This window comes from Corella eumyota, chromosome 6 (assembly GCF_963082875.1).
Source record: "Corella eumyota chromosome 6, kaCorEumy4.1, whole genome shotgun sequence".
Taxonomy (NCBI): Eukaryota; Metazoa; Chordata; class Ascidiacea; order Phlebobranchia; family Corellidae; genus Corella; species Corella eumyota.
Genome location: NC_137495.1, coordinates 8,481,990 through 8,509,489, shown reverse-complemented (window position 1 = coordinate 8,509,489; position 27,500 = coordinate 8,481,990). Strand labels below are relative to the sequence as shown.

The following is a 27,500-nucleotide window of genomic DNA, read 5'->3' as shown; positions in this document are numbered from 1 at the left end:
TTTATTTATCAAATAAATCTAGTTTGTTTTTTTATATTATGCTGTAACGATTATCGCCTAATCTTAGTTAAATTTTCATTTAGAAATCACAGATTTGTTTTATAAATTAAAAAAACTCTTTTTCAACGGTAATAAAATTATGGAACGCTTCACGATTTTGCGTGTCATCCTTGCGCAGGGGCTATGCTAATCTTTTCTGTATCGATCCAATTTTAGTATATGTACTGCTATTAAGCAAGTACGTTTACCTTGGTAAATAAAGTCACATTTAATCAAAAGCACTTTTAAAATCTTCGCTTTGTTACAGACACAAATTCTATACTTGCGACCATCACAAATGTTTGGAGGAATTTTATTGTTTTTATTATTAAAACTCATTTTTTTCTTTATCATGTGATGTCAATAAAATTGTTATTGTCTTAGTATCTGTTTTGTTTTATATAATTTATTTACTTATAGCTTTTTTTGTACAACTTTAATAATACATTTTTGTTTAAATTTTTTTTTAACTTATTTATTATCAAAGAATTTTAAACCATATTTTATTTATCAAATAAATCTAGTTTGTTTTTTTATATTATGCTGTAACGATTATCGCCTAATCTTAGTTAAATTTTCATTTAGAAATCACAGATTTGTTTTTTCAAATTAAAAAAATTCTTTTTCAACGATAATAAAAATATAGAACGCTTCATGATTTTGCGTGTCATCCTTGCGCAGGGGCCATGCTAATCTTCTCTGTATTGTTCCAATTTTAGTATATGTACCGCTATTAAGCAAGTACGTTTACCTTGGTAAATAAAGTCACATTTAATCAAAAGCACTTTTAATATCTTCGCTTTGTTACAGACGCAAATTCTATACTTGCGACCATCACAAGTGTTTGGAGGAATTTTATTGATTTTATTATTAAAACTCATTTTTTTCTTTATCATGTGATGTCAATAAAATTGTTATTGATTTAGTATCTGTTTTGTTTTATATAATTTTTTTCAATTTTTTTACTTATAGCTTTTTTTGTACAATTTTAATAATACATTTTTGTTTAAATTTTTTTTTAACTTATTTATTATCAAATAATTTTAAACCATATTTTATTTATCAAATAAATCTAGTTTGTTTTTTTATATTATGCTGTAACGATTATCGCCTAATCTTAGTTAAATTTTTATTTAGAAATCACAGATTTGTTTTTTCAAATTAAAAAAATTCTTTTTCAACGGTAATAAAAATATAGAACGCTTCATGATTTTGCGTGGCATCCTTGCGCAGGGGCCATGCTTATCTTCTCTGTATTGTTCCAATTTTAGTATATGTACCGCTATTAAGCAAGTACGTTTACCTTGGTAAATAAAGTCACATTTAATCAAAAGCACTTTTAATATCTTCGCTTTGTTACACACAAAACTTCTATACTTGCGACCATCACAAGTGCTTGGAGGACTTTTATTGTTTTTATTATTAAAACTCATTTTTTTCTTTATCATGTGATGTCAATAAAATTGTTATTGTCTTAGTATCTGTTTTGTTTGATATAATTTTTTTCAATATTTTTACTTATAGCTTTTTTGTACAATTTTAATAATACATTTTTGTTTAAATTTTTTTTTAACTTATTTAATATCAAATAATTTTAAACCATAATTTATTTATCAAATAAATCTAGTTTGCTTTTATATTATGCTGTATCGATTATTGCCTAAACTAGGTAAACTTTCATTTAGAAATCACAGATTTGTTTTTTAAATTAAAAAAACTCTTTTTCAACGGTAATAAATATATGGAACGCTTCACCATTTTGCGTGTCATCCTTGCGCAGGGGCCATGCTAATCTTCTCTGTATCGTTCCAATTTTAGTATATGTACCGCTATTAAGCAAGTACGTTTACTTTGATAAATAAAGTCACATTTAATCAAAAGCACTTTTAATATCTTCGCTTTGTTACACACGAAAATTCTATACTAGCGACCATCACAAATGTTTGGAGGAATTTTATTGTTTTTATTATTAAAACTCATTTTTTTCTTTATCATGTGATGTCAATAAAATTGTTATTGTCTTAGTATCTGTTTTGTTTTATATAAATTTTTTCAATTTTTTTACTTATAGCTTTTTTTGTACAATTTTAATAATACATTTTTGTTTCAATTTTTTTTTAACTTATTTATTATCAAAGAATTTTAAACCATATTTTATTTATCAAATAAATCTAGTTTGTTTTTTTATATTATGCTGTAACGATTATCGCCTAATCTTAGTTAAATTTTCATTTAGAAATCACAGATTTGTTTTTTCAAATTAAAAAAATTATTTTTCAACGGTAATAAATATATGGAACGCTTCACCATTTTGCGTGTCATCCTTGCGCAGGGGCCATGCTAATCTTCTCTGTATCGTTCCAATTTTAGTATATGTACCGCTATTAAGCAAGTACGTTTACTTTGATAAATAAAGTCACATTTAATCAAATGCACTTTTAATATCTTCGCTTTGTTACACACGAAAATTCTATACTTGCGACCATCACAAATGTTTGGAGGAATTTTATTGTTTTTATTATTAAAACTCATTTTTTTCTTTATCATGTGATGTCAATAAAATTGTTATTGTCTTAGTATCTGTTTTGTTTTATATAAATTTTTTCAATTTTTTTACTTATAGCTTTTTTTGTACAATTTTAATAATACATTTTTGTTTAAATTTTTTTTTAACTTATTTATTATCAAAGAATTTTAAACCATATTTTATTTATCAAATAAATGTAGTTTGCTTTTATATTATGCTGTAACGATTATCGCCTAATCGTAGTTAAATTTTTATTTAGAAATCACAGATTTGTTTTTTAAATTAAAAAAACTCTTTTTCAACGGTAATAAAAATATGGAACGCTTCACGATTTTGCGTGTCATCCTTGCGCAGGGGCCATGCTAATCTTCTCTGTATCGTTTCAATTTTAGTATATGTACCGCTATTAAGCAAGTACGTTTACCTTGGTAAATAAAGTCACATTTAATCAAAAGCACTTTTAAAATCTTCGCTTTGTTACAGACGCAAATTCTATACTTGCGACCATCACAAGTGTTTGGAGGAATTTTATTGTTTTTATTATTAAAACTCATTTTTTTCTTTATCATGTGATGTCAATAAAATTGTTATTGTCTTAGTATCTGTTTTGTTTTATATAAATTTTTTTACTTATAGCTTTTTTTGTACAACTTTAATAATACATTTTTGTTTAAATTTTTTTTTAACTTATTTATTATCAAATAATTTTAAACCATATTTTATTTATCAAATAAATGTAGTGTGCTTTTATATTATGCTGTAACGATTATCGCCTAAACTAGTTAAATTTTCATTTAGAAATCACAGATTTGTTTTTTAAATTAAAAAAACTCTTTTTCAACGGTAATAAAAATATGGAACGCTTCACGAATTTGCGTGTCATCTTTGCGCAGGGGCCAAGCTAATCTTCTCTGTATCGCCATAATTTTAGTATATGTACCGCTATTAAGCAAGTACGTTTACCTTGGTAAATAAAGTCACATTTAATCAAAAGCACTTTTAATATCTTCGGTTTGTTACAGACGAAAATTCTATACTTGCGACCATCACAAATGTTTGGAGGAATTTTATTGTTTTTATTATTAAAACTCATTTTTTTCTTTATCATGTGATGTCAATAAAATTGTTATTGTCTTAGTATCTGTTTTGTTTGATATAATTTTTTTCAATATTTTTACTTATAGCTTTTTTGTACAATTTTAATAATACATTTTTGTTTAAATTTTTTTTAACTTATTTAATATCAAATAATTTTAAACCATAATTTATTTATCAAATAAATCTAGTTTGCTTTTATATTATGCTGTATCGAGTATTGCCTAAACTAGTTAAATTTTCATTTAGAAATCACAGATTTGTTTTTTAAATTAAAAAAACTCTTTTTCAACGGTAATAAAAATATGGAACGCTTCACGATTTTGCGTGTCATCCTTGCGCAGGGGCCATGCTAATCTTCTCTGTATCGTTCCAATTTTAGTATATGTACCGCTATTAAGCAAGTACGTTTTTTTTGGTAAATAAAGTCACATTTAATCAAAAGCACTTTTAATATCTTCGCTTTGTTACACACGAAAATTCTATACTTGCGACCATCACAAATGTTTGGAGGAATTTTATTGTTTTTATTATTAAAACTCATTTTTTTCTTTATCATGTGATGTCAATAAAATTGTTATTGTCTTAGTATCTGTTTTGTTTTATATAAATTTTTTCAATTTTTTTACTTATAGCTTTTTTTGTACAATTTTAATAATACATTTTTGTTTAAATTTTTTTTTAACTTATTTATTATCAAAGAATTTTAAACCATATTTTATTTATCAAATAAATCTAGTTTGTTTTTTTATATTATGCTGTAACGATTATCGCCTAATCTTAGTTAAATTTTCATTTAGAAATCACAGATTTGTTTTTTCAAATTAAAAAAATTCTTTTTCAACGGTAATAAAAATATAGAACGCTTCATGATTTTGCGTGTCATCCTTGCGCAGGGGCCATGCTAATCTTCTCTGTATCGTTCCAATTTTAGTATATGTACCGCTATTAAGCAAGTACGTTTACCTTGGTAAATAAAGTCACATTTAATCAAAAGCACTTTTAATATCTTCGCTTTGTTACACACGAAAATTCTATACTTTCGACCATCACAAATGTTTGGAGGAATTTTATTGTTTTTATTATTAAAACTCATTTTTTTCTTTATCATGTGATGTCAATAAAATTTTTATTGTCTTAGTATCTGTTTTGTTTTATATAAATTTTTTCAATTTTTTTACTTATAGCTTTTTTTGTACAATTTTAATAATACATTTTTGTTTAAATTTTTTTTTAACTTAATTAATATCAAATAATTTTAAACCATAATTTATTTATCAAATAAATGTAGTTTGCTTTTATATTATGCTGTAACGATTATCGCCTAAACTTGGTTAAATTTTTCTTTAGAAATCACAGATTTGTTTTTTAAATTAAAAAAACTCTTTTTCAACGGTAATAAAAATATGGAACGCTTCACGAATTTGCGTGTCATCTTTGCGCAGGGGCCAAGCTAATCTTCTCTGTATTGTTCCAATTTTAGTATATGTACCGCTATTAAGCAAGTACGTTTACCTTGGTAAATAAAGTCACATTTAATCAAAAGCACTTTTAATATCTTCGGTTTGTTACAGACGAAAATTCTATACTTGCGACCATCACAAGTGTTTGGAAGAATTTTATTGTGTTTATTATTAAAACTCATTTTTTTCTTTATCATGTGATGTTAATAAAATTGTTATTGTCTTAGTATCTGTTTTGTTTGATATAAATTTTTTTAATATTTTTACTTATAGCTTTTTTGTACAATTTTAATAATACATTTTTGTTTAAATTTTTTTTTAACTTATTTAATATCAAATAATTTTAAACCATAATTTATTTACCAAATAAATCTAGTTTGCTTTTATATTATGCTGTATCGATTATCGCCTAAACTAGTTAAACTTTCATTTAGAACTCACAGATTTGTTTTTTAAATTAAAAAAACTCTTTTTCAACGGTAATAAATATATGGAACGTTTCACGATTTTGCGTGTCATCCTTGCGCAGGGGCCATGCTAATCTTCTCTGTATCGTTCCAATTTTAGTATATGTACCGCTATTAAGCAAGAACGTTTACCTTGGTAAATAAAGTCACATTTAATCAAAAGCACTTTTAATATCTTCGCTTTGTTACACACGAAAATTCTATACTTTCGACCATCACAAATGTTTGGAGGAATTTTATTGTTTTTATTATTAAAACTCGTTTTTTTCTTTATCATGTGATGTCAATAAAATTGTTATTGTCTTAGTATCTGTTTTGTTTTATATAAATTTTTTCAATTTTTTTACTTATAGCTTTTTTTGTACAATTTTAATAATACATTTTTGTTTAAATTTTTTTTTAACTTATTTATTATCAAAGAATTTTAAACCATATTTTATTTATCAAATAAATCTAGTTTGTTTTTTTATATTATGCTGTAACGATTATCGCCTAATCTTAGTTAAATTTTCATTTAGAAATCACAGATTTGTTTTTTCAAATTAAAAAAATTCTTTTTCAACGGTAATAAAAATATAGAACGCTTCATGATTTTGCGTGTCATCCTTGCGCAGGGGCCATGCTAATCTTCTCTGTATCGTTCCAATTTTAGTATATGTACCGCTATTAAGCAAGTACGTTTACCTTGGTAAATAAAGTCACATTTAATCAAAAGCACTTTTAATATCTTCGCTTTGTTACACACGAAAATTCTATACTTTCGACCATCACAAATGTTTGAAGGAATTTTATTGTTTTTATTATTAAAACTCATTTTTTTCTTTATCATGTGATGTCAATAAAATTGTTATTGTCTTAGTATCTGTTTTGTTTTATATAAATTTTTTCAATTTTTTTACTTATAGCTTTTTTTGTACAATTTTAATAATACATTTTTGTTTAAATTTTTTTTTAACTTATTTAATATCAAATAATTTTAAACCATAATTTATTTACCAAATAAATCTAGTTTGCTTTTATATTATGCTGTATCGATTATCGCCTAAACTAGTTAAACTTTCATTTAGAACTCACAGATTTGTTTTTTAAATTAAAAAAACTCTTTTTCAACGTTAATAAATACATGGAACGTTTCACGATTTTGCGTGTCATCCTTGCGCAGGGGCCATGCCAATCTTCTCTGTATCGTTCCAATTTTAGTATATGTACCGCTATTAAGCAAGAACGTTTACCTTGGTAAATAAAGTCACATTTAATCAAAAGCACTTTTAATATCTTCGCTTTGTTACACACGAAAATTCTATACTTTCGACCATCACAAATGTTTGGAGGAATTTTATTGTTTTTATTATTAAAACTCATTTTTTTCTTTATCATGTGATGTCAATAAAATTGTTATTGTCTTAGTATCTGTTTTGTTTTATATAAATTTTTTCAATTTTTTTACTTATAGCTTTTTTTGTACAATTTTAATAATACATTTTTGTTTAAATTTTTTTTTAACTTATTTAATATCAAATAATTTTAAACCATATTTTATTTATCAAATAAATGTAGTTTGCTTTTATATTATGCTCTAACGATTATTGCCTAAACTTGGTTAAATTTTTCTTTAGAAATCACAGATTTGTTTTTTAAATTAAAAAAACTCTTTTTTAACGGTAATAAAAATATGGAACGCTTCACGAATTTGCGTGTCATCTTTGCGCAGGGCCAAGCTAATCTTCTCTGTATCGTTCCAATTTTAGTATATGTACCGCTATTAAGCAAGTACGTTTACCTTGGTAAATAAAGTCACATTTAATCAAAAGCACTTTTAATATCTTCGGTTTGTTACAGACGGAAATTCTATACTTGCGACCATCACAAGTGTTTGGAAGAATTTTATTGTGTTTATTATTAAAACTCATTTTTTTCTTTATCATGTGATGTCAATAAAATTGTTATTGTCTTAGTATCTGTTTTGTTTGATATAATTTTTTTCAATATTTTTACTTATAGCTTTTTTGTACAATTTTAATAATACATTTTTGTTTAAATTTTTTTTTAACTTATTTAATATCAAATAATTTTAAACCATAATTTATTTACCAAATAAATCTAGTTTGCTTTTATATTATGCTGTATCGATTATCGCCTAAACTAGTTAAACTTTCATTTAGAACTTACAGATTTGTTTTTTAAATTAAAAAAATTCTTTTTCAACGGTAATAAATATATGGAACGTTTCACGATTTTGCGTGTCATCCTTGCGCAGGGGCCATGCTAATCTTCTCTGTATCGTTCCAATTTTAGTATATGTACCGCTATTAAGCAAGAACGTTTACCTTGGTAAATAAAGTCACATTTAATCAAAAGCACTTTTAATATCTTCGCTTTGTTACACACGAAAATTCTATACTTGCGACCATCACAAATGTTTGGAGGAATTTTATTGTTTTTATTATTAAAACTCATTTTTTTCTTTATCATGTGATGTCAATAAAATTGTTATTGTCTTAGTATCTGTTTTGTTTTATATAAATTTTTTCAATTTTTTTACTTATAGCTTTTTTTGTACAATTTTAATAATACATTTTTGTTTAAATTTTTTTTTAACTTATTTAATATCAAATAATTTTAAACCATATTTTATTTATCAAATAAATGTAGTTTGCTTTTATATTTTGCTGTAACGATTATCGCCTAAACTTGGTTAAATTTTTCTTTAGAAATCACAGATTTGTTTTTTAAATTAATAAAACTCTTTTTCAACGGTAATAAAAATATGGAACGCTTCACGAATTTGCGTGTCATCTTTGCGCAGGGGCCAAGCTAATCTTCTCTGTATCGTTCCAATTTTAGTATATGTACCGCTATTAAGCAAGTACGTTTACCTTGGTAAATAAAGTCACATTTAATCAAAAGCACTTTTATTATCTTCGGTTTGTTACAGACGAAAATTCTATACTTGCGACCATCACAAGTTTTTGGAAGAATTTTATTGTGTTTATTATTAAAACTCATTTTTTTCTTTATCATGTGATATTAATAAAATTGTTATTGTCTTAGTATCTGTTTTGTTTGATATAATTTTTTTCAATATTTTTACTTATAGCTTTTTTGTACAATTTTAATAATACATTTTTGTTTAAATTTTTTTTTAACTTATTTAATATCAAATAATTTTAAACCATAATTTATTTACCAAATAAATCTAGTTTGCTTTTATATTATGCTGTATCGATTATCGCCTAAACTAGTTAAACTTTCATTTAAAACTCACAGATTTGTTTTTTAAATTAAAAAAACTCTTTTTCAACGGTAATAAATATATGGAACGTTTCACGATTTTGCGTGTCATCCTTGCGCAGGGGCCATGCTAATCTTCTCTGTATCGTTCCAATTTTAGTATATGTACCGCTATTAAGCAAGAACGTTTACCTTGGTAAATAAAGTCACATTTAATCAAAAGCACTTTTAATATCTTCGCTTTGTTACACACGAAAATTCTATACTTGCGACCATCACAAATGTTTGGAGGAATTTTATTGTTTTTATTATTAAAACTCGTTTTTTTCTTTATCATGTGATGTCAATAAAATTGTTATTGTCTTAGTATCTGTTTTGTTTTATATAAATTTTTTCAATTTTTTTACTTATAGCTTTTTTTGTACAATTTTAATAATACATTTTTGTTTAAATTTTTTTTTAACTTATTTATTATCAAAGAATTTTAAACCATATTTTATTTATCAAATAAATCTAGTTTGTTTTTTTATATTATGCTGTAACGATTATCGCCTAATCTTAGTTAAAGTTTAATTTAGAAATCACAGATTTGTTTTTTCAATATAAAAAAACTCTTTTTCAACGGTAATAAATAAATGGAACGCTTCACGATTTTGCGTGTCATCCTTGCGCAGAGGCCATGCTAATCTTCTCTGAATCGTTCCAATTTTAGTATATGTACCGCTATTAAGCAAGTACGTTTTCTTTGGTAAATAAAGTCACATTTAATCAAAAGCACTTTTAATATCTTAGCTTTGTTACACACGAAAATTCTATACTTGCGACCATCACAAATGTTTGGAGGAATTTTATTGTTTTTATTATTAAAACTTATTTTTTTCTTTATCATGTGTTGTCAATAAAATTGTTATTGTCTTAGTATCTGTTTTGTTTTATATAAATTTTTTCAATTTTTTTACTTATAGCTTTTTTTGTACAATTTTAATAATACATTTTTGTTTAAATTTTTTTTTAACTTATTTATTATCAAAGAATTTTAAACCATATTTTATTTATCAAATAAATCTAGTTTGTTTTTTTATATTATGCTGTAACGATTATCGCCTAATCTTAGTTAAATTTTCATTTAGAAATCACAGATTTGTTTTTTCAAATTAAAAAAATTCTTTTTCAACGGTAATAAAAATATAGAACGCTTCATGATTTTGCGTGTCATCCTTGCAGCAGGGGCCATGCTAATCTTTTCTGTATCGTTCCAATTTTAGTATATGTACCGCTATTAAGCAAGTACGTTTACTTTGGTAAATAAAGTCACATTTAATCAAAAGTACTTTTAATATCTTCGCTTTGTTACACACGAAAATTCTATACTTGCAACCATCACAAATGTTTGGAGGAATTTTATTGTTTTTATTATTAAAACTCATTTTTTTCTTTATCATGTGATGTCAATAAAATTGTTATTGTCTTAGTATCTGTTTTGTTTTATATAAATTTTTTCAATTTTTTTACTTATAGCTTTTTTTGTACAATTTTAATAATACATTTTTGTTTAAATTTTTTTTTAACTTATTTATTATCAAAGAGTTTTAAACCATATTTTATTTATCAAATAAATGTAGTTTGCTTTTATATTATGCTGTAACGATTATCGCCTAAACTTGGTTAAATTTTTCTTTAGAAATCACAGATTTGTTTTTTAAATTAAAAAAACTCTTTTTCAACGGTAATAAAAATATGGAACGCTTCACGTATTTGCGTGTCATCTTTGCGCAGGGGCCAAGCTAATCTTCTCTGTATCGTTCCAATTTTAGTATATGTACCGCTATTAAGCAAGTACGTTTACCTTGGTAAATAAAGTCACATTTAATCAAAAGCACTTTTAATATCTTCGGTTTGTTACAGACGAAAATTCTATACTTGCGACCATCACAAGTGTTTGGAAGAATTTTATTGTGTTTATTATTAAAACTTATTTTTTTCTTTATCATGTGATGTCATTAAAATTGTTATTGTCTTAGTATCTGTTTTGTTTGATATAATTTTTTTCAATATTTTTACTTATAGCTTTTTTGTACAATTTTAATAATACATTTTTGTTTAAATTTTTTTTTAACTTATTTAATATCAAATAAATTTAAACCATAATTTATTTATCAAATAAATCTAGTTTGCTTTTATATTATGCTGTATCGATTATCGCCTAAACTAGTTAAACTTTCATTTAGAAATCACAGATTTGTTTTTTAAATTAAAAAAACTCTTTTTCAACGGTAATAAATATATGGAACTCTTCACGATTTTGCGTGTCATCCTTGCGCAGGGGCCATGCTAATCTTCTCTGTATCGTTCCAATTTTAGTATATGTACCGCTATTAAGCAAGTACGTTTACTTTGGTAAATAAAGTCACATTTAATCAAAAGTACTTTTAATATCTTCGCTTTGTTACACACGAAAATTCTATACTTGCGACCATCACAAATGTTTGGAGGAATTTTATTGTTTTTATTATTAAAACTCATTTTTTTCTTTATCATGTGATGTCAATAAAATTGTTATTGTCTTAGTATCTGTTTTGTTTTATATAAATTTTTTCAATTTTTTTACTTATAGCTTTTTTTGTACAATTTTAATAATACATTTTTGTTTAAATTTTTTTTTAACTTATTTATTATCAAAGAATTTTAAACCATATTTTATTTATCAAATAAATCTAGTTTGTTTTTTTATATTATGCTGTAACGATTATTGCCTAATCTTAGTTAAATTTTCATTTAGAAATCACAGATTTGTTTTTTCAAATTAAAAAAATTATTTTTCAACGGTAATAAATATATGGAACGCTTCACCATTTTGCGTGTCATCCTTGCGCAGGGGCCATGCTAATCTTCTCTGTATCGTTCCAATTTTAGTATATGTACCGCTATTAAGCAAGTACGTTTACTTTGGTAAATAAAGTCGCATTTAATCAAAAGCACTTTTAATATCTTCGGTTTGTTACAGACGAAAATTCTATACTTGCGACCATCACAAGTGTTTGAAAGAATTTTATTGTGTTTATTATTAAAACTTATTTTTTTCTTTATCATGTGATGTCATTAAAATTGTTATTGTCTTAGTATCTGTTTTGTTTGATATAATTTTTTTCAATATTTTTACTTATAGCTTTTTTGTACAATTTTAATAATACATTTTTGTTTAAATTTTTTTTTAACTTATTTAATATCAAATAAATTTAAACCATAATTTATTTATCAAATAAATCTAGTTTGCTTTTTTATATTATGCTGTAACGATTATCGCCTAATCTTAGTTAAATTTTCATTTAGAAATCACAGATTTGTTTTTTCAAATTAAAAAAATTTATTTTCAACGGTAATAAAAATATAGAACGCTTCATGATTTTGTGTGTCATCCTTGCGCAGGGGCCATGCTAATCTTTTCTGTATTGTTCCAATTTTAGTATATGTACCGCTATTAAGCAAGTACGTTTATCTTGGTAAATAAAGTCACATTTAATCAAAAGCACTTTTAATATTTTCGCTTTGTTACAGACGCAAATTCTATACTTGCGACCATCACAAGTGTTTGGAGGAATTTTATTGTTTTTATTATTAAAACTCATTTTTTTCTTTATCATGTGATGTTAATAAAATTGTTATTGATTTAGTATCTGTTTTGTTTTATATAAATTTTTTCAATTTTTTTACTTATAGCTTTTTTTGTACAATTTTAATAATACATTTTTGTTTAAATTTTTTTTTAACTTATTTATTATCAAAGAATTTTAAACCATATTTTATTTATCAAATAAATCTAGTTTGTTTTTTTATATTATGCTGTAACGATTATCGCCTAATCTTAGTTAAATTTTTCTTTAAAAATCACAGATTTGTTTTTTCAAATTAAAAAAATTCTTTTTCAACGGTAATAAAAATATAGAACGCTTCATGATTTTGCGTGTCATCCTTGCGCAGGGGCCAAGCTTATCTTCTCTGTTTTGTTTCAATTTTAGTATATGTACCGCTATTAAGCAAGTACGTTTACCTTGGTAAATAAAGTCACATTTAATCAAAAGCACTTTTAATATCTTCGCTTTGTTACACACGAAAATTCTATACTTGCGACCATCACAAATGTTTGGAGGAATTTTATTGTTTTTATTATTAAAACTCATTTTTTTCTTTATCATGTGATGTCAATAAAATTGTTATTGTCTTAGTATCTGTTTTGTTTTATATAAATTTTTTCAATTTTTTTACTTATAGCTTTTTTTGTACAATTTTAATAATACATTTTTGTTTAAATTTTTTTTTAACTTATTTATTATCAAAGAATTTTAAACCATATTTTATTTATCAAATAAATCTAGTTTGTTTTTTTATATTATGCTGTAACGATTATCGCCTAATCTTAGTTAAATTTTCATTTAGAAATCACAGATTTGTTTTTTCAAATTAAAAAAATTATTTTTCAACGGTAATAAATATATGGAACGCTTCACCATTTTGCGTGTCATCCTTGCGCAGGGGCCATGCTAATCTTCTCTGTATCGTTCCAATTTTAGTATATGTACCGCTATTAAGCAAGTACGTTTACTTTGGTAAATAAAGTCGCATTTAATCAAAAGCACTTTTAATATCTTCGCTTTGTTACACACGAAAATTCTATACTTTCGACCATCACAAATGTTTGGAGGAATTTTATTGTTTTTATTATTAAAACTCATTTTTTTCTTTATCATGTGATGTCAATAAAATTGGTATTGTCTTAGTATCTGTTTTGTTTTATATAAATTTTTTCAATTTTTTTACTTATAGCTTTTTTTGTACAATTTTAATAATACATTTTTGTTTAAATTTTTTTTTAACTTATTTAATATCAAATAATTTTAAACCATACCTTATTTATCAAATAAATCTAGTTTGCATTTAAATTATGCTGTATCGAGTATCGCCTAAACTAGTTAAATTTTCATTTAGAAATCACAGATTTGTTTTTTAAATTAAAAAAACTCTTTTTCAACGGTAATAAAAATATAGAACGCTTCACGATTTTGCGTGTCATCCTTCCGCAGGGGCCATGCTAATCTTCTCTGTATCGTTCCAATTTTAGTATATGTACCGCTATTAAGCAAGTACGTTTACCTTGGTAAATAAAGTCACATTTAATCAAAAGCACTTTTAATATTTTCGGTTTGTTACAGACGAAAATTCTATACTTGCGACCATCACAAGTGTTTGGAAGAATTTTATTGTGTTTATTATTAAAACTCATTTTTTTCTTTATCATGTGATGTCAATAAAATTGTTATTGTCTTAGTATCTGTTTTGTTTTATATAAATTTTTTCAATTTTTTTACTTATAGCTTTTTTTGTACAATTTTAATAATACATTTTTGTTTAAATTTTTTTTTAACTTATTTATTATCAAAAAATTTTAAACCATATTTTATTTATCAAATAAATCTAGTTTGTTTTTTTATATTATGCTGTAACGATTATCGCCTAATCTTAGTTAAATTTTCATTTAGAAATCACAGATTTGTTTTTTCAAATTAAAAAAATTCTTTTTCAACGGTAATAAAAATATAGAACGCTTCATGATTTTGTGTGTCATCCTTGCGCAGGGGCCATGCTAATCTTTTCTGTATTGTTCCAATTTTAGTATATGTACCGCTATTAAGCAAGTACGTTTATCTTGGTAAATAAAGTCACATTTAATCAAAAGCACTTTTAATATTTTCGCTTTGTTACAGACGCAAATTCTATACTTGCGACCATCACAAGTGTTTGGAGGAATTTTATTGTTTTTATTATTAAAACTCATTTTTTTCTTTATCATGTGATGTTAATAAAATTGTTATTGATTTAGTATCTGTTTTGTTTTATATAAATTTTTTCAATTTTTTTACTTATAGCTTTTTTTGTACAATTTTAATAATACATTTTTGTTTAAATTTTTTTTTAACTTATTTATTATCAAAGAATTTTAAACCATATTTTATTTATCAAATAAATCTAGTTTGTTTTTTTATATTATGCTGTAACGATTATCGCCTAATCTTAGTTAAATTTTTCTTTAAAAATCACAGATTTGTTTTTTCAAATTAAAAAAATTCTTTTTCAACGGTAATAAAAATATAGAACGCTTCATGATTTTGCGTGTCATCCTTGCGCAGGGGCCAAGCTTATCTTCTCTGTATTGTTTCAATTTTAGTATATGTACCGCTATTAAGCAAGTACGTTTACCTTGGTAAATAAAGTCACATTTAATCAAAAGCACTTTTAATATCTTCGCTTTGTTACACACAAAATTTCTATACTTGCGACCATCACAAGTGTTTGGAGGAATTTTATTGTTTTTATTATTAAAACTCATTTTTTTCTTTATCATGTGATGTCAATAAAATTGTTATTGTCTTAGTATCTGTTTTGTTTGATATAATTTTTTTCAATATTTTTACTTATAGCTTTTTTGTACAATTTTAATAATACATTTTTGTTTAAATTTTTTTTTAACTTATTTAATATCAAATAATTTTAAACCATAATTTATTTATCAAATAAATCTAGTTTGCTTTTATATTATGCTGTATCGAGTATCGCCTAAACTAGTTAAATTTTCATTTAGAAATCACAGATTTGTTTTTTAAATTAAAAAAACTTTTTTTCAACGGTAATAAAAATATGGAACGCTTCACGATTTCGCGTGTTATCCTTGCGCAGGGGCCATGCTAATCTTCTCTGTATCGTTCCATTTTTAGTATATGTACCGCTATTAAGCAAGTACGTTTACCTTGGTAAATAAAGTCACATTTAATCAAAAGCACTTTTAATATCTTCGTTTTGTTACACACGAAAATTCTATACTTGCGACCATCACAAATGTTTGGAGGAATTTTATTGTTTTTATTATTAAAACTCATTTTTTTCTTTATCATGTGATGTCAATAAAATTGTTATTGTCTTAGTATCTGTTTTGTTTTATATAAATTTTTTCAATTTTTTTACTTATAGCTTTTTTTGTACAATTTTAATAATACATTTTTGTTTAAATTTTTTTTTAACTTATTTATTATCAAAGAATTTTAAACCATATTTTAATTATCAAATAAATCTAGTTTGTTTTTTTATATTATGCTGTAACGATTATCGCCTAATCTTAGTTAAATTTTCATTTAGAAATCACAGATTTGTTTTTTCAAATTAAAAAAATTCTTTTTCAACGGTAATAAAAATATAGAACGCTTCATGATTTTGCGTGTCATCCTTGCGGCAGGGGCCATGCTAATCTTTTCTGTATCGTTCCAATTTTAGTATATGTACCGCTATTAAGCAAGTACGTTTACCTTGGTAAATAAAGTCACATTTAATCAAAAGCACTTTTAATATCTTCGCTTTGTTACAGACGCAAATTCCATACTTGCGACCATCACAAATGTTTGGAGGAATTTTATTGTTTTTATTATTAAAACTCATTTTTTTCTTTATCATGTGATGTCAATAAAATTGTTATTGTCTTAGTATCTGTTTTGTTTTATATAATTTTTTTACTTATAGCTTTTTTTGTACAACTTTAATAATACATTTTTGTTTAAATTTTTTTTAACTTATTTATTATCAAAGAATTTTAAACCATATTTTATTTATCAAATAAATGTAGTTTGTTTTTTTATATTATGCTGTAACGATTATCGCCTAATCTTAGTTAAATTTTCATTTAGAAATTACAGATTTGTTTTTTCAAATTAAAAAAATTCTTTTTCAACGGTAATAAAAATATGGAACGCTTCATGATTTTGCGTGTCATCCTTGCGCAGGGGCCATGCTAATCTTCTCTGTATTGTTCCAATTTTAGTATATGTACCGCTATTAAGCAAGTACGTTTACCTTGGTAAATAAAGTCACATTTAATCAAAAGCACTTTTAATATCTTCGCTTTGCTACACACAAAATTTCTATACTTGCGACCATCACAAGTGTTTGGAGGAATTTTATTGTTTTTATTATTAAAACTCATTTTTTTCTTTATCATGTGATGTCAATAAAATTGTTATTGTCTTAGTATCTGTTTTGTTTGATATAATTTTTTACAATTTTTTTACTTATAGCTTTTTTGTACAATTTTAATAATACATTTTTGTTTCAATTTTTTTTTAACTTATTTAATATCAAATAATTTTAAACCATATTTTATTTATCAAATAAATGTAGTTTGCTTTTATATTATGCTGTAACGATTATCGCCTAAACTTGGTTAAATTTTTCTTTAGAAATCACAGATTTGTTTTTTAAATTAAAAAAACTCTTTTTCAACGGTAATAAAAATATGGAACGCTTCACGATTTTGCGTGTCATCCTTGCGCAGGGGCCATGCTTATCTTCTCTGTATCGTTCCAATTTTAGTATATGTACCGCTATTAAGCAAGTACGTTTACCTTGGTAAATAAAGTCACATTTAATCAAAAGCACTTTTAAAATCTTCGCTTTGTTACAGAAGAAAATTCTATACTTGCGACCATCACAAGTGTTTGGAGGAATTTTATTGTTTTTATTATTAAAACTCATTTTTTTCTTTATCATGTGATGTCAATAAAATTGTTATTGTCTTAGTATCTGTTTTGTTTGATATAATTTTTTTCAATATTTTTACTTATAGCTTTTTTGTACAATTTTAATAATACATTTTTGTTTAAATTTTTTTTTAACTTATTTAATATCAAATAATTTTAAACCATAATTTATTTATCAAATAAATCTAGTTTGCTTTTATATTATGCTGTATCGAGTATCGCCTTAACTAGTTAAATTTTCATTTAGAAATCACAGATTTGTTTTTTAAATTAAAAAAACTTTTTTTCAACGGTAATAAAAATATGGAACGCTTCACGATTTCGCGTGTCATCCTTGCGCAGGGGCCATGCTAATCTTCTCTGTATCGTTCCATTTTTAGTATATGTACCGCTATTAAGCAAGTACGTTTACCTTGGTAAATAAAGTCACATTTAATCAAAAGCACTTTTAATATCTTTGTTTTGTTACACACGAAAATTCTATACTTGCGACCATCACAAATGTTTGGAGGAATTTTATTGTTTTTATTATTAAAACTCATTTTTTTCTTTATCATGTGATGTCAATAAAATTGTTATTGTCTTAGTATCTGTTTTGTTTTATATAAATTTTTTCAATTTTTTTACTTATAGCTTTTTTTGTACAATTTTAATAATACATTTTTGTTTAAATTTTTTTTTAACTTATTTATTATCAAAGAATTTTAAACCATATTTTAATTATCAAATAAATCTAGTTTGTTTTTTTATATTATGCTGTAACGATTATCGCCTAATCTTAGTTAAATTTTCATTTAGAAATCACAGATTTGTTTTTTCAAATTAAAAAAATTCTTTTTCAACGGTAATAAAAATATAGAACGCTTCATGATTTTGCGTGTCATCCTTGCGGCAGGGGCCATGCTAATCTTTTCTGTATCGTTCCAATTTTAGTATATGTACCGCTATTAAGCAAGTACGTTTACCTTGGTAAATAAAGTCACATTTAATCAAAAGCACTTTTAATATCTTCGCTTTGTTACAGACGCAAATTCTATACTTGCGACCTTCACAAGTGTTTGGGGGAATTTTATTGTTTTTATTATTAAAACTCATTTTTTTCTTTATCATGTGATGTCAATAAAATTGTTATTGTCTTAGTATCTGTTTTGTTTGATATAAATTTTTTCAATTTTTTTACTTATAGCTTTTTTTGTACAATTTTAATAATACATTTTTGTTTAAATTTTTTTTAACTTATTTAATATCAAATAATTTTAAACCATATTTTATTTATCAAATAAATGTAGTTTGCTTTTATATTATGCTGTAACGATTATCGCCTAAAATTGGTTAAATTTTTCTTTAGAAATCACAGATTTGTTTTTTAAATTAAAAAAACTCTTTTTCAACGGTAATAAAAATATGGAACGCTTCACGAATTTGCGTGTCATCTTTGCGCAGGGGCCAAGCTAATCTTCTCTGTATTGTTCCAATTTTAGTATATGTACCGCTATTAAGCAAGTACGTTTACCTTGGTAAATAAAGTCACATTTAATCAAAACACTTTTAATATCTTCGCTTTGATACACACAAAATTTCTATACTTGCGACCATCACAAGTGTTTGGAGGAATTTTATTGTTTTTATTATTAAAACTCATTTTTTTCTTTATCATGTGATGTCAATAAAATTGTTATTGTCTTAGTATCTGTTTTGTTTGATATAATTTTTTTCAATTTTTTTACTTATAGCTTTTTTGTACAATTTTAATAACACATTTTTGTTACAATTTTTTTTTAACTTATTTAATATCAAATAATTTTAAACCATATTTTATTTATCAAATAAATGTAGTTTGCTTTTATATTATGCTATAACAATTATCGCCTAAACTTGGTTAAATTTTTCTTTAGAAATCACAGATTTGTTTTTTAAATTAAAAAAATTCTTTTTCAACGGTAATAAAAATATGAAACGCTTCACGATTTTGCGTGTCATCCTTGCGCAGGGGCCATGCTAATCTTCTCTGTATCGTTCCAATTTTAGTATATGTACCGCTATAAAGCAAGTACGTTTACCTTGGTAAATAAAGTCACATTTAATCAAAAGCACTTTTAAAATCTTCGCTTTGTTACAGACGCAAATTCCATACTTGCGACCATCACAAATGTTTGGAGGAATTTTATTGTTTTTATTATTAAAGCTCATTTTTTTCTTTATCATGTGATGTCAATAAAATTGTTATTGTCTTAGTATCTGTTTTGTTTTATATAATTTTTTTACTTATAGCTTTTTTTGTACAACTTTAATAATACATTTTTGTTTAAATTTTTTTTAACTTATTTATTATCAAAGAATTTTAAACCATATTTTATTTATCAAATAAATGTAGTTTGTTTTTTTATATTATGCTGTAACGATTATCGCCTAATCTTAGTTAAATTTTCATTTAGAAATTACAGATTTGTTTTTTCAAATTAAAAAAATTCTTTTTCAACGGTAATAAAAATATGGAACGCTTCATGATTTTGCGTGTCATCCTTGCGCAGGGGCCATGCTAATCTTCTCTGTATTGTTCCAATTTTAGTATATGTACCGCTATTAAGCAAGTACGTTTACCTTGGTAAATAAAGTCACATTTAATCAAAAGCACTTTTAATATCTTCGCTTTGTTACACACAAAATTTCTATACTTGCGACCATCACAAGTGTTTGGAGGAATTTTATTGTTTTTATTATTAAAACTCATTTTTTTCTTTATCATGTGATGTCAATAAAATTGTTATTGTCTTAGTATCTGTTTTGTTTAATATAATTTTTTACAATTTTTTTACTTATAGCTTTTTTGTACAATTTTAATAATACATTTTTGTTTCAATTTTTTTTAACTTATTTAATATCAAATAATTTTAAACCATATTTTATTTATCAAATAAATGTAGTTTGCTTTTATATTATGCTGTAACGATTATCGCCTAAACTTGGTTAAATTTTTCTTTAGAAATCACAGATTTGTTTTTTAAATTAAAAAAACTCTTTTTCAACGGTAATAAAAATATGGAACGCTTCACGATTTTGCGTGTCATCCTTGCGCAGGGGCCATGCTTATCTTCTCTGTATCGTTCCAATTTTAGTATATGTACCGCTCTTAAGCAAGTACGTTTACCTTGGTAAATAAAGTCACATTTAATCAAAAGCACTTTTAAAATCTTCGCTTTGTTACAGACGAAAATTCTATACTTGCGACCATCACAAATGTTTGGAGGAATTTTATTGTTTTTATTATTAAAACTCATTTTTTTCTTTATCATGTAATGTCAATAAAATTGTTATTGTCTTAGTACCTGTTTTGTTTTATATAATTTTTTTACTTATAGCTTTTTTTGTACAACTTTAATAATACATTTTTGTTTAAATTTTTTTTTAACTTATTTATTATCAAAGAATTTTAAACCAAATTTTATTTATCAAATAAATGTAGTGTGCTTTTATATTATGCTGTAACGATTATTGCATAAACTAGTTAAATTTTCATTTAGAAATCAAAGATTTGTTTTTTAAATTAAAAAAACTCTTTTTCAACGGTAATAAAAATATGGAACGCTTCACGAATTTGCGTGTCATCTTTGCGCAGGGGCCAAGCTAATTTTCTCTGTATCGCTCCAATTTTAGTATATGTACCGCTATTAAGCAAGTACGTTTACATTGGTAAATAAAGTCACATTTAATCAAAAGCACTTTTAATATCTTCGGTTTGTTACAGACGAAAATTCTATACTTGCGACCATCACAAGTGTTTGGAGGAATTTTATTGTTTTTATTATTAAAACTCATTTTTTTCTTTATCATGTGATGTCAATAAAATTGTTATTGTCTTAGTATCTGTTTTGTTTGATATAATTTTTTTCAATATTTTTACTTATAGCTTTTTTGTACAATTTTAATAATACATTTTTGTTTAAATTTTTTTTTAACTTATTTAATATCAAATAATTTTAAACCATAATTTATTTATCAAATAAAACTAGTTTGCTTTTATATTATGCTGTTTCGATTATCGCCTAAACTAGTTAAACTTTCATTTAGAAATCACAGATTTGTTTTTTAAATTAAAAAAACTCTTTTTCAACGGTAATAAATATATGGAACGCTTCACGATTTTGCGTGTCATCCTTGCGCAGGGGCCATGCTAATCTTCTCTGTATCGTTCCAATTTTAGTATAGGTACCGCTATTAAGCAAGTACGTTTACTTTGGTAAATAAAGTCACATTTAATCAAAAGCACGTTTAATATCTTCGCTTTGTTACACACAAAATTTCTATACTTGCGACCATCACAAGTGTTTGGAGGAATTTTATTGTTTTTATTATTAAAACTCATTTTTTTCTTTATCATGTGATGTCAATAAAATTGTTATTGTCTTAGTATCTGTTTTGTTTGATATAATTTTTTTCAATTTTTTTACTTATAGCTTTTTTGTACAATTTTAATAACATATTTTTGTTTCAATTTTTTTTTAACTTATTTAATATCAAATAATTTTAAACCATATTTTATTTATCAAATAAATGTAGTTTGCTTTTATATTATTCTGTAACGATTATCGCCTAAACTTGGTTAAATTTTTCTTTAGAAATCACAGATTTGTTTTTTAAATTAAAAAAATTCTTTTTCAACGGTAATAAAAATATGAAACGCTTCACGATTTTGCGTGTCATCCTTGCGCAGGGGCCATGCTAATCTTCTCTGTATCGTTCCAATTTTAGTATATGTACCGCTATAAAGCAAGTACGTTTACCTTGGTAAATAAAGTCACATTTAATCAAAAGCACTTTTAAAATCTTCGCTTTGTTACAGACGCAAATTCCATACTTGCGACCATCACAAATGTTTGGAGGAATTTTATTGTTTTTATTATTAAAACTCATTTTTTTCTTTATCATGTGATGTCAATAAAATTGTTATTGTCTTAATATCTGTTTTGTTTTATATAATTTTTTTACTTATAGCTTTTTTTGTACAACTTTAATAATACATTTTTGTTTAAATTTTTTTTAACTTATTTATTATCAAAGAATTTTAAACCATATTTTATTTATCAAATAAATGTAGTTTGTTTTTTTATATTATGCTGTAACGATTATCGCCTAATCTTAGTTAAATTTTCATTTAGAAATTACAGATTTGTTTTTTCAAATTAAAAAAATTCTTTTTCAACGGTAATAAAAATATGGAACGCTTCATGATTTTGCGTGTCATCCTTGCGCAGGGGCCATGCTAATCTTCTCTGTATTGTTCCAATTTTAGTATATGTACCGCTATTAAGCAAGTACGTTTACCTTGGTAAATAAAGTCACATTTAATCAAAAGCACTTTTAATATCTTCGCTTTGTTACACACAAAATTTCTATACTTGCGACCATCACAAGTGTTTGGAGGAATTTTATTGTTTTTATTATTAAAACTCATTTTTTTCTTTATCATGTGATGTCAATAAAATTGTTATTGTCTTAGTATCTGTTTTGTTTGATATAATTTTTTACAATTTTTTTACTTATAGTTTTTTTGTACAATTTTAATAATACATTTTTGTTTCAATTTTTTTTTAACTTATTTAATATCAAATAATTTTAAACCATATTTTATTTATCAAATAAATGTAGTTTGCTTTTATATTATGCTGTAACGATTATCGCCTAAACTTGGTTAAATTTTTCTTTAGAAATCACAGATTTGTTTTTTAAATTAAAAAAACTCTTTTTCAACGGTAATAAAAATATGGAACGCTTCACGATTTTGCGTGTCATCCTTGCGCAGGGGCCATGCTTATCTTCTCTGTATCGTTCCAATTTTAGTATATGTACCGCTATTAAGCAAGTACGTTTACCTTGGTAAATAAAGTCACATTTAATCAAAAGCACGTTTAATATCTTCGCTTTGTTACACACAAAATTTCTATACTTGCGACCATCACAAGTGTTTGGAGGAATTTTATTGTTTTTATTATTAAAACTCATTTTTTTCTTTATCATGTGATGTCAATAAAATTGTTATTGTCTTAGTATCTGTTTTGTTTGATATAATTTTTTTCAATTTTTTTACTTATAGCTTTTTTGTACAATTTTAATAACATATTTTTGTTTCAATTTTTTTTTAACTTATTTAATATCAAATAATTTTAAACCATATTTTATTTATCAAATAAATGTAGTTTGCTTTTATATTATTCTGTAACGATTATCGCCTAAACTTGGTTAAATTTTTCTTTAGAAATCACAGATTTGTTTTTTAAATTAAAAAAATTCTTTTTCAACGGTAATAAAAATATGAAACGCTTCACGATTTTGCGTGTCATCCTTGCGCAGGGGCCATGCTAATCTTCTCTGTATCGTTCCAATTTTAGTATATGTACCGCTATAAAGCAAGTACGTTTACCTTGGTAAATAAAGTCACATTTAATCAAAAGCACTTTTAAAATCTTCGCTTTGTTACAGACGCAAATTCCATACTTGCGACCATCACAAATGTTTGGAGGAATTTTATTGTTTTTATTATTAAAACTCATTTTTTCCTTTATCATGTGATGTCAATAAAATTGTTATTGTCTTAATATCTGTTTTGTTTTATATAATTTTTTTACTTATAGCTTTTTTTGTACAACTTTAATAATACATTTTTGTTTAAATTTTTTTTAACTTATTTATTATCAAAGAATTTTAAACCATATTTTATTTATCAAATAAATGTAGTTTGTTTTTTTATATTATGCTGTAACGATTATCGCCTAATCTTAGTTAAATTTTCATTTAGAAATTACAGATTTGTTTTTTCAAATTAAAAAAATTCTTTTTCAACGGTAATAAAAATATGGAACGCTTCATGATTTTGCGTGTCATCCTTGCGCAGGGGCCATGCTAATCTTCTCTGTATTGTTCCAATTTTAGTATATGTACCGCTATTAAGCAAGTACGTTTACCTTGGTAAATAAAGTCACATTTAATCAAAAGCACTTTTAATATCTTCGCTTTGTTACACACAAAATTTCTATACTTGCGACCATCACAAGTGTTTGTAGGAATTTTATTGTTTTTATTATTAAAACTCATTTTTTTCTTTATCATGTGATGTCAATAAAATTGTTATTGTCTTAGTATCTGTTTTGTTTGATATAATTTTTTACAATTTTTTTACTTATAGTTTTTTTGTACAATTTTAATAATACATTTTTGTTTCAATTTTTTTTTAACTTATTTAATATCAAATAATTTTAAACCATATTTTATTTATCAAATAAATGTAGTTTGCTTTTATATTATGCTGTAACGATTATCGCCTAAACTTGGTTAAATTTTTCTTTAGAAATCACAGATTTGTTTTTTAAATTAAAAAAACTCTTTTTCAACGGTAATAAAAATATGGAACGCTTCACGATTTTGCGTGTCATCCTTGCGCAGGGGCCATGCTTATCTTCTCTGTATCGTTCCAATTTTAGTATATGTACCGCTATTAAGCAAGTACGTTTACCTTGGTAAATAAAGTCACATTTAATCAAAAGCACTTTTAAAATCTTCGCTTTGTTACAGACGCAAATTCTATACTTGCGACCATCACAAATGTTTGGAGGAATTTTATTGTTTTTATTATTAAAACTCATTTTTTTCTTTATCATGTAATGTCAATAAAATTGTTATTGTCTTAGTACCTGTTTTGTTTTATATAATTTTTTTACTTATAGCTTTTTTTGTACAACTTTAATAATACATTTTTGTATAAATTTTTTTTTAACTTATTTATTATCAAAGAATTTTAAACCATATTTTATTTATCAAATAAATGTAGTGTGCTTTTATATTATGCTGTAACGATTATCGCATAAACTAGTTAAATTTTCATTTAGAAATCAAAGATTTGTTTTTTAAATTAAAAAAACTCTTTTTCAACGGTAATAAAAATATGGAACGCTTCACGAATTTGCGTGTCATTTTTGCGCAGGGGCCAAGCTAATTTTCTCTGTATCGCTCCAATTTTAGTATATGTACCGCTATTAAGCAAGTACGTTTACATTGGTAAATAAAGTCACATTTAATCAAAAGCACTTTTAATATCTTCGGTTTGTTACAGACGAAAATTCTATACTTGCGACCATCACAAGTGTTTGGAGGAATTTTATTGTTTTTATTATTAAAACTCATTTTTTTCTTTATCATGTGATGTCAATAAAATTGTTATTGTCTTAGTATCTGTTTTGTTTGATATAATTTTTTTCAATATTTTTACTTATAGCTTTTTTGTACAATTTTAATAATACATTTTTGTTTAAATTTTTTTTTAACTTATTTAATATCAAATAATTTTAAACCATAATTTATTTATCAAATAAATCTAGTTTGCTTTTATATTATGCTGTTTCGATTATCGCATAAACTAGTTAAACTTTCATTTAGAAATCACAGATTTGTTTTTTAAATTAAAAAAACTCTTTTTCAACGGTAATAAATATATGGAACGCTTCACGATTTTGCGTGTCATCCTTGCGCAGGGGCCATGCTAATCTTCTCTGTATCGTTCCAATTTTAGTATAGGTACCGCTATTAAGCAAGTACGTTTACTTTGGTAAATAAAGTCACATTTAATCAAAAGCACTTTTAATATCTTCGCTTTGTTACACACGAAAATTCTATACTTGCGACCATCAAAAATGTTTGGAGGAATTTTATTGTTTTTATTATTAAAACTCATTTTTTTCTTTATCATGTGATGTCAATAAAATTGTTATTGTCTTAGTATCTGTTTTGTTTTATATAAATTTTTTCAATTTTTTTACTTATAGCTTTTTTTGTACAATTTTAATAATACATTTTTGTTTAAATTTTTTTTTAACTTATTTATTATCAAAGAATTTTAAACCATATTTTATTTATCAAATAAATCTAGTTTGTTTTTTTATATTATGCTGTAACGATTATCGCCTAATCTTAGTTAAATTTTCATTTAGAAATCACAGATTTGTTTTTTCAAATTAAAAAAATTCTTTTTCAACCGTAATAAAAATATAGAACGCTTCATAATTTTGCGTGTCATCCTTGCGCAGGGGCCATGCTAATCTTCTCTGTATCGTTCCAAATTTAGTATATGTACCGCTATTAAGCAAGTACGTTTACTTTGGTAAATAAAGTCACATTTAATCAAAGTCACTTTTAATATCTTCGCTTTGTTACACACGAAAATTCTATACTTGCGACCATCACAAATGTTTGTAGGAATTTTATTGTTTTTATTATTAAAACTCATTTTTTTCTTTATCATGTGATGTCAATAAAATTGTTAATGTCTTAGTATCTGTTTTGTTTTATATAAATTTTTTCAATTTTTTTACTTATAGCTTTTTTTGTACAATTTTAATAATACATTTTTGTTTAAATTTTTTTTTAACTTATTTTTTATCAAAGAATTTTAAACCATATTTTATTTATCAAATAAATCTAGTTTGTTTTTTTATATTATGCTCTAACGATTATCGCCTAATCTTAGTTAAATTTTCATTTAGAAATTACAGATTTGTTTTTTCAAATTAAAAAAATTCTTTTTCAACGGTAATAAAAATATGAAACGCTTCATGATTTTGCGTGTCATCTTTGCGCAGGGGCCATGCTAATCTTCTCTGTATTTTTCCAATTTTAGTATATGTACCGCTATTAAGCAAGTACGTTTACCTTGGTAAATAAAGTCACATTTAATCAAAAGCGTTTTTAATATCTTCGCTTTGTTACACACAAAATTTCTATACTTGCGACCATCACAAGTGTTTGGAGGAATTTTATTGTTTTTATTATTAAAACTCATTTTTTTCTTTATCATGTGATGTCAATAAAATTGTTATTGTCTTAGTATCTGTTTTGTTTTATATAAATTTTTTCAATTTTTTTACTTATAGCTTTTTTTGTACAATTTTAATAATACATTTTTGTTTAAATTTTTTTTTAACTTATTTATTATCGAAGAATTTTAAACCATATTTTATTTATCAAATAAATCTAGTTTGTTTTTTTATATTATGCTGTATCGATTATCGCCTAATCTTAGTTAAATTTTTATTTAGAAATCACAGATTTGTTTTTT

General features: G+C 24.6%; 50 non-coding genes across 50 annotated transcripts; all 50 read right to left on the bottom strand.

Moving 5' to 3' along the window:
• Positions 1–133: 133 nt before the first annotated feature.
• On the bottom strand, positions 134–242 carry LOC145758073 (U6 spliceosomal RNA). The gene has a single exon (XR_014286072.1). It is a non-coding gene; the product is annotated as a U6 spliceosomal RNA (small nuclear RNA).
• Positions 243–675: 433 nt separating this feature from the next.
• LOC145757743 (U6 spliceosomal RNA) lies at positions 676–784 on the bottom strand. Its single transcript, XR_014285763.1, has one exon. It is a non-coding gene; the product is annotated as a U6 spliceosomal RNA (small nuclear RNA).
• A 443-nt stretch (positions 785–1,227) lies between these two features.
• LOC145757980 (U6 spliceosomal RNA) lies at positions 1,228–1,336 on the bottom strand. The gene has a single exon (XR_014285985.1). It is a non-coding gene; the product is annotated as a U6 spliceosomal RNA (small nuclear RNA).
• Positions 1,337–1,774: 438 nt separating this feature from the next.
• Positions 1,775–1,883, bottom strand: LOC145757848 (U6 spliceosomal RNA). The gene has a single exon (XR_014285862.1). It is a non-coding gene; the product is annotated as a U6 spliceosomal RNA (small nuclear RNA).
• Positions 1,884–2,326: 443 nt separating this feature from the next.
• LOC145757847 (U6 spliceosomal RNA) lies at positions 2,327–2,435 on the bottom strand. The gene has a single exon (XR_014285861.1). It is a non-coding gene; the product is annotated as a U6 spliceosomal RNA (small nuclear RNA).
• Positions 2,436–2,875: 440 nt separating this feature from the next.
• On the bottom strand, positions 2,876–2,984 carry LOC145757700 (U6 spliceosomal RNA). Its single transcript, XR_014285722.1, has one exon. It is a non-coding gene; the product is annotated as a U6 spliceosomal RNA (small nuclear RNA).
• Positions 2,985–3,414: 430 nt separating this feature from the next.
• LOC145758204 (U6 spliceosomal RNA) lies at positions 3,415–3,523 on the bottom strand. Its single transcript, XR_014286195.1, has one exon. It is a non-coding gene; the product is annotated as a U6 spliceosomal RNA (small nuclear RNA).
• A 437-nt stretch (positions 3,524–3,960) lies between these two features.
• Positions 3,961–4,069, bottom strand: LOC145757693 (U6 spliceosomal RNA). Its single transcript, XR_014285716.1, has one exon. It is a non-coding gene; the product is annotated as a U6 spliceosomal RNA (small nuclear RNA).
• Positions 4,070–4,512: 443 nt separating this feature from the next.
• On the bottom strand, positions 4,513–4,621 carry LOC145757729 (U6 spliceosomal RNA). The gene has a single exon (XR_014285750.1). It is a non-coding gene; the product is annotated as a U6 spliceosomal RNA (small nuclear RNA).
• A 440-nt stretch (positions 4,622–5,061) lies between these two features.
• Positions 5,062–5,170, bottom strand: LOC145758063 (U6 spliceosomal RNA). The gene has a single exon (XR_014286064.1). It is a non-coding gene; the product is annotated as a U6 spliceosomal RNA (small nuclear RNA).
• Positions 5,171–5,608: 438 nt separating this feature from the next.
• Positions 5,609–5,717, bottom strand: LOC145757878 (U6 spliceosomal RNA). The gene has a single exon (XR_014285890.1). It is a non-coding gene; the product is annotated as a U6 spliceosomal RNA (small nuclear RNA).
• Positions 5,718–6,160: 443 nt separating this feature from the next.
• LOC145757728 (U6 spliceosomal RNA) lies at positions 6,161–6,269 on the bottom strand. The gene has a single exon (XR_014285749.1). It is a non-coding gene; the product is annotated as a U6 spliceosomal RNA (small nuclear RNA).
• Positions 6,270–6,708: 439 nt separating this feature from the next.
• Positions 6,709–6,817, bottom strand: LOC145758064 (U6 spliceosomal RNA). Its single transcript, XR_014286065.1, has one exon. It is a non-coding gene; the product is annotated as a U6 spliceosomal RNA (small nuclear RNA).
• A 440-nt stretch (positions 6,818–7,257) lies between these two features.
• On the bottom strand, positions 7,258–7,365 carry LOC145758188 (U6 spliceosomal RNA). Its single transcript, XR_014286180.1, has one exon. It is a non-coding gene; the product is annotated as a U6 spliceosomal RNA (small nuclear RNA).
• Positions 7,366–7,803: 438 nt separating this feature from the next.
• Positions 7,804–7,912, bottom strand: LOC145757877 (U6 spliceosomal RNA). The gene has a single exon (XR_014285889.1). It is a non-coding gene; the product is annotated as a U6 spliceosomal RNA (small nuclear RNA).
• Positions 7,913–8,352: 440 nt separating this feature from the next.
• LOC145758052 (U6 spliceosomal RNA) lies at positions 8,353–8,461 on the bottom strand. Its single transcript, XR_014286054.1, has one exon. It is a non-coding gene; the product is annotated as a U6 spliceosomal RNA (small nuclear RNA).
• Positions 8,462–8,899: 438 nt separating this feature from the next.
• On the bottom strand, positions 8,900–9,008 carry LOC145757876 (U6 spliceosomal RNA). Its single transcript, XR_014285888.1, has one exon. It is a non-coding gene; the product is annotated as a U6 spliceosomal RNA (small nuclear RNA).
• Positions 9,009–9,451: 443 nt separating this feature from the next.
• LOC145758068 (U6 spliceosomal RNA) lies at positions 9,452–9,560 on the bottom strand. Its single transcript, XR_014286069.1, has one exon. It is a non-coding gene; the product is annotated as a U6 spliceosomal RNA (small nuclear RNA).
• A 443-nt stretch (positions 9,561–10,003) lies between these two features.
• LOC145758168 (U6 spliceosomal RNA) lies at positions 10,004–10,113 on the bottom strand. The gene has a single exon (XR_014286161.1). It is a non-coding gene; the product is annotated as a U6 spliceosomal RNA (small nuclear RNA).
• Positions 10,114–10,553: 440 nt separating this feature from the next.
• Positions 10,554–10,662, bottom strand: LOC145758065 (U6 spliceosomal RNA). Its single transcript, XR_014286066.1, has one exon. It is a non-coding gene; the product is annotated as a U6 spliceosomal RNA (small nuclear RNA).
• Positions 10,663–11,100: 438 nt separating this feature from the next.
• On the bottom strand, positions 11,101–11,209 carry LOC145757760 (U6 spliceosomal RNA). Its single transcript, XR_014285778.1, has one exon. It is a non-coding gene; the product is annotated as a U6 spliceosomal RNA (small nuclear RNA).
• Positions 11,210–11,652: 443 nt separating this feature from the next.
• LOC145757846 (U6 spliceosomal RNA) lies at positions 11,653–11,761 on the bottom strand. The gene has a single exon (XR_014285860.1). It is a non-coding gene; the product is annotated as a U6 spliceosomal RNA (small nuclear RNA).
• A 442-nt stretch (positions 11,762–12,203) lies between these two features.
• Positions 12,204–12,312, bottom strand: LOC145757933 (U6 spliceosomal RNA). Its single transcript, XR_014285941.1, has one exon. It is a non-coding gene; the product is annotated as a U6 spliceosomal RNA (small nuclear RNA).
• A 443-nt stretch (positions 12,313–12,755) lies between these two features.
• Positions 12,756–12,864, bottom strand: LOC145758108 (U6 spliceosomal RNA). The gene has a single exon (XR_014286105.1). It is a non-coding gene; the product is annotated as a U6 spliceosomal RNA (small nuclear RNA).
• A 443-nt stretch (positions 12,865–13,307) lies between these two features.
• On the bottom strand, positions 13,308–13,416 carry LOC145757844 (U6 spliceosomal RNA). Its single transcript, XR_014285858.1, has one exon. It is a non-coding gene; the product is annotated as a U6 spliceosomal RNA (small nuclear RNA).
• Positions 13,417–13,855: 439 nt separating this feature from the next.
• Positions 13,856–13,964, bottom strand: LOC145757874 (U6 spliceosomal RNA). Its single transcript, XR_014285886.1, has one exon. It is a non-coding gene; the product is annotated as a U6 spliceosomal RNA (small nuclear RNA).
• Positions 13,965–14,407: 443 nt separating this feature from the next.
• LOC145757932 (U6 spliceosomal RNA) lies at positions 14,408–14,516 on the bottom strand. The gene has a single exon (XR_014285940.1). It is a non-coding gene; the product is annotated as a U6 spliceosomal RNA (small nuclear RNA).
• Positions 14,517–14,959: 443 nt separating this feature from the next.
• LOC145758050 (U6 spliceosomal RNA) lies at positions 14,960–15,068 on the bottom strand. The gene has a single exon (XR_014286052.1). It is a non-coding gene; the product is annotated as a U6 spliceosomal RNA (small nuclear RNA).
• A 438-nt stretch (positions 15,069–15,506) lies between these two features.
• LOC145758023 (U6 spliceosomal RNA) lies at positions 15,507–15,615 on the bottom strand. The gene has a single exon (XR_014286026.1). It is a non-coding gene; the product is annotated as a U6 spliceosomal RNA (small nuclear RNA).
• A 443-nt stretch (positions 15,616–16,058) lies between these two features.
• On the bottom strand, positions 16,059–16,168 carry LOC145758161 (U6 spliceosomal RNA). Its single transcript, XR_014286155.1, has one exon. It is a non-coding gene; the product is annotated as a U6 spliceosomal RNA (small nuclear RNA).
• A 432-nt stretch (positions 16,169–16,600) lies between these two features.
• Positions 16,601–16,709, bottom strand: LOC145757718 (U6 spliceosomal RNA). Its single transcript, XR_014285740.1, has one exon. It is a non-coding gene; the product is annotated as a U6 spliceosomal RNA (small nuclear RNA).
• Positions 16,710–17,148: 439 nt separating this feature from the next.
• LOC145757765 (U6 spliceosomal RNA) lies at positions 17,149–17,257 on the bottom strand. Its single transcript, XR_014285783.1, has one exon. It is a non-coding gene; the product is annotated as a U6 spliceosomal RNA (small nuclear RNA).
• A 438-nt stretch (positions 17,258–17,695) lies between these two features.
• LOC145757863 (U6 spliceosomal RNA) lies at positions 17,696–17,804 on the bottom strand. Its single transcript, XR_014285876.1, has one exon. It is a non-coding gene; the product is annotated as a U6 spliceosomal RNA (small nuclear RNA).
• Positions 17,805–18,247: 443 nt separating this feature from the next.
• LOC145758160 (U6 spliceosomal RNA) lies at positions 18,248–18,357 on the bottom strand. The gene has a single exon (XR_014286154.1). It is a non-coding gene; the product is annotated as a U6 spliceosomal RNA (small nuclear RNA).
• A 439-nt stretch (positions 18,358–18,796) lies between these two features.
• LOC145758062 (U6 spliceosomal RNA) lies at positions 18,797–18,905 on the bottom strand. Its single transcript, XR_014286063.1, has one exon. It is a non-coding gene; the product is annotated as a U6 spliceosomal RNA (small nuclear RNA).
• A 438-nt stretch (positions 18,906–19,343) lies between these two features.
• On the bottom strand, positions 19,344–19,452 carry LOC145757710 (U6 spliceosomal RNA). Its single transcript, XR_014285732.1, has one exon. It is a non-coding gene; the product is annotated as a U6 spliceosomal RNA (small nuclear RNA).
• A 432-nt stretch (positions 19,453–19,884) lies between these two features.
• LOC145757717 (U6 spliceosomal RNA) lies at positions 19,885–19,993 on the bottom strand. The gene has a single exon (XR_014285739.1). It is a non-coding gene; the product is annotated as a U6 spliceosomal RNA (small nuclear RNA).
• Positions 19,994–20,431: 438 nt separating this feature from the next.
• Positions 20,432–20,540, bottom strand: LOC145757862 (U6 spliceosomal RNA). The gene has a single exon (XR_014285875.1). It is a non-coding gene; the product is annotated as a U6 spliceosomal RNA (small nuclear RNA).
• Positions 20,541–20,969: 429 nt separating this feature from the next.
• LOC145758187 (U6 spliceosomal RNA) lies at positions 20,970–21,078 on the bottom strand. The gene has a single exon (XR_014286179.1). It is a non-coding gene; the product is annotated as a U6 spliceosomal RNA (small nuclear RNA).
• Positions 21,079–21,516: 438 nt separating this feature from the next.
• On the bottom strand, positions 21,517–21,625 carry LOC145757821 (U6 spliceosomal RNA). Its single transcript, XR_014285836.1, has one exon. It is a non-coding gene; the product is annotated as a U6 spliceosomal RNA (small nuclear RNA).
• A 439-nt stretch (positions 21,626–22,064) lies between these two features.
• Positions 22,065–22,173, bottom strand: LOC145757709 (U6 spliceosomal RNA). The gene has a single exon (XR_014285731.1). It is a non-coding gene; the product is annotated as a U6 spliceosomal RNA (small nuclear RNA).
• A 432-nt stretch (positions 22,174–22,605) lies between these two features.
• On the bottom strand, positions 22,606–22,714 carry LOC145757716 (U6 spliceosomal RNA). Its single transcript, XR_014285738.1, has one exon. It is a non-coding gene; the product is annotated as a U6 spliceosomal RNA (small nuclear RNA).
• A 439-nt stretch (positions 22,715–23,153) lies between these two features.
• Positions 23,154–23,262, bottom strand: LOC145757766 (U6 spliceosomal RNA). The gene has a single exon (XR_014285784.1). It is a non-coding gene; the product is annotated as a U6 spliceosomal RNA (small nuclear RNA).
• A 439-nt stretch (positions 23,263–23,701) lies between these two features.
• LOC145757708 (U6 spliceosomal RNA) lies at positions 23,702–23,810 on the bottom strand. The gene has a single exon (XR_014285730.1). It is a non-coding gene; the product is annotated as a U6 spliceosomal RNA (small nuclear RNA).
• A 432-nt stretch (positions 23,811–24,242) lies between these two features.
• LOC145757714 (U6 spliceosomal RNA) lies at positions 24,243–24,351 on the bottom strand. Its single transcript, XR_014285736.1, has one exon. It is a non-coding gene; the product is annotated as a U6 spliceosomal RNA (small nuclear RNA).
• Positions 24,352–24,790: 439 nt separating this feature from the next.
• LOC145757764 (U6 spliceosomal RNA) lies at positions 24,791–24,899 on the bottom strand. The gene has a single exon (XR_014285782.1). It is a non-coding gene; the product is annotated as a U6 spliceosomal RNA (small nuclear RNA).
• A 429-nt stretch (positions 24,900–25,328) lies between these two features.
• On the bottom strand, positions 25,329–25,437 carry LOC145758198 (U6 spliceosomal RNA). Its single transcript, XR_014286190.1, has one exon. It is a non-coding gene; the product is annotated as a U6 spliceosomal RNA (small nuclear RNA).
• Positions 25,438–25,875: 438 nt separating this feature from the next.
• On the bottom strand, positions 25,876–25,984 carry LOC145757820 (U6 spliceosomal RNA). The gene has a single exon (XR_014285835.1). It is a non-coding gene; the product is annotated as a U6 spliceosomal RNA (small nuclear RNA).
• A 443-nt stretch (positions 25,985–26,427) lies between these two features.
• LOC145757761 (U6 spliceosomal RNA) lies at positions 26,428–26,536 on the bottom strand. Its single transcript, XR_014285779.1, has one exon. It is a non-coding gene; the product is annotated as a U6 spliceosomal RNA (small nuclear RNA).
• Positions 26,537–26,979: 443 nt separating this feature from the next.
• Positions 26,980–27,088, bottom strand: LOC145757958 (U6 spliceosomal RNA). Its single transcript, XR_014285964.1, has one exon. It is a non-coding gene; the product is annotated as a U6 spliceosomal RNA (small nuclear RNA).
• Between the last annotated feature and the right edge of the window lie 412 nt (positions 27,089–27,500).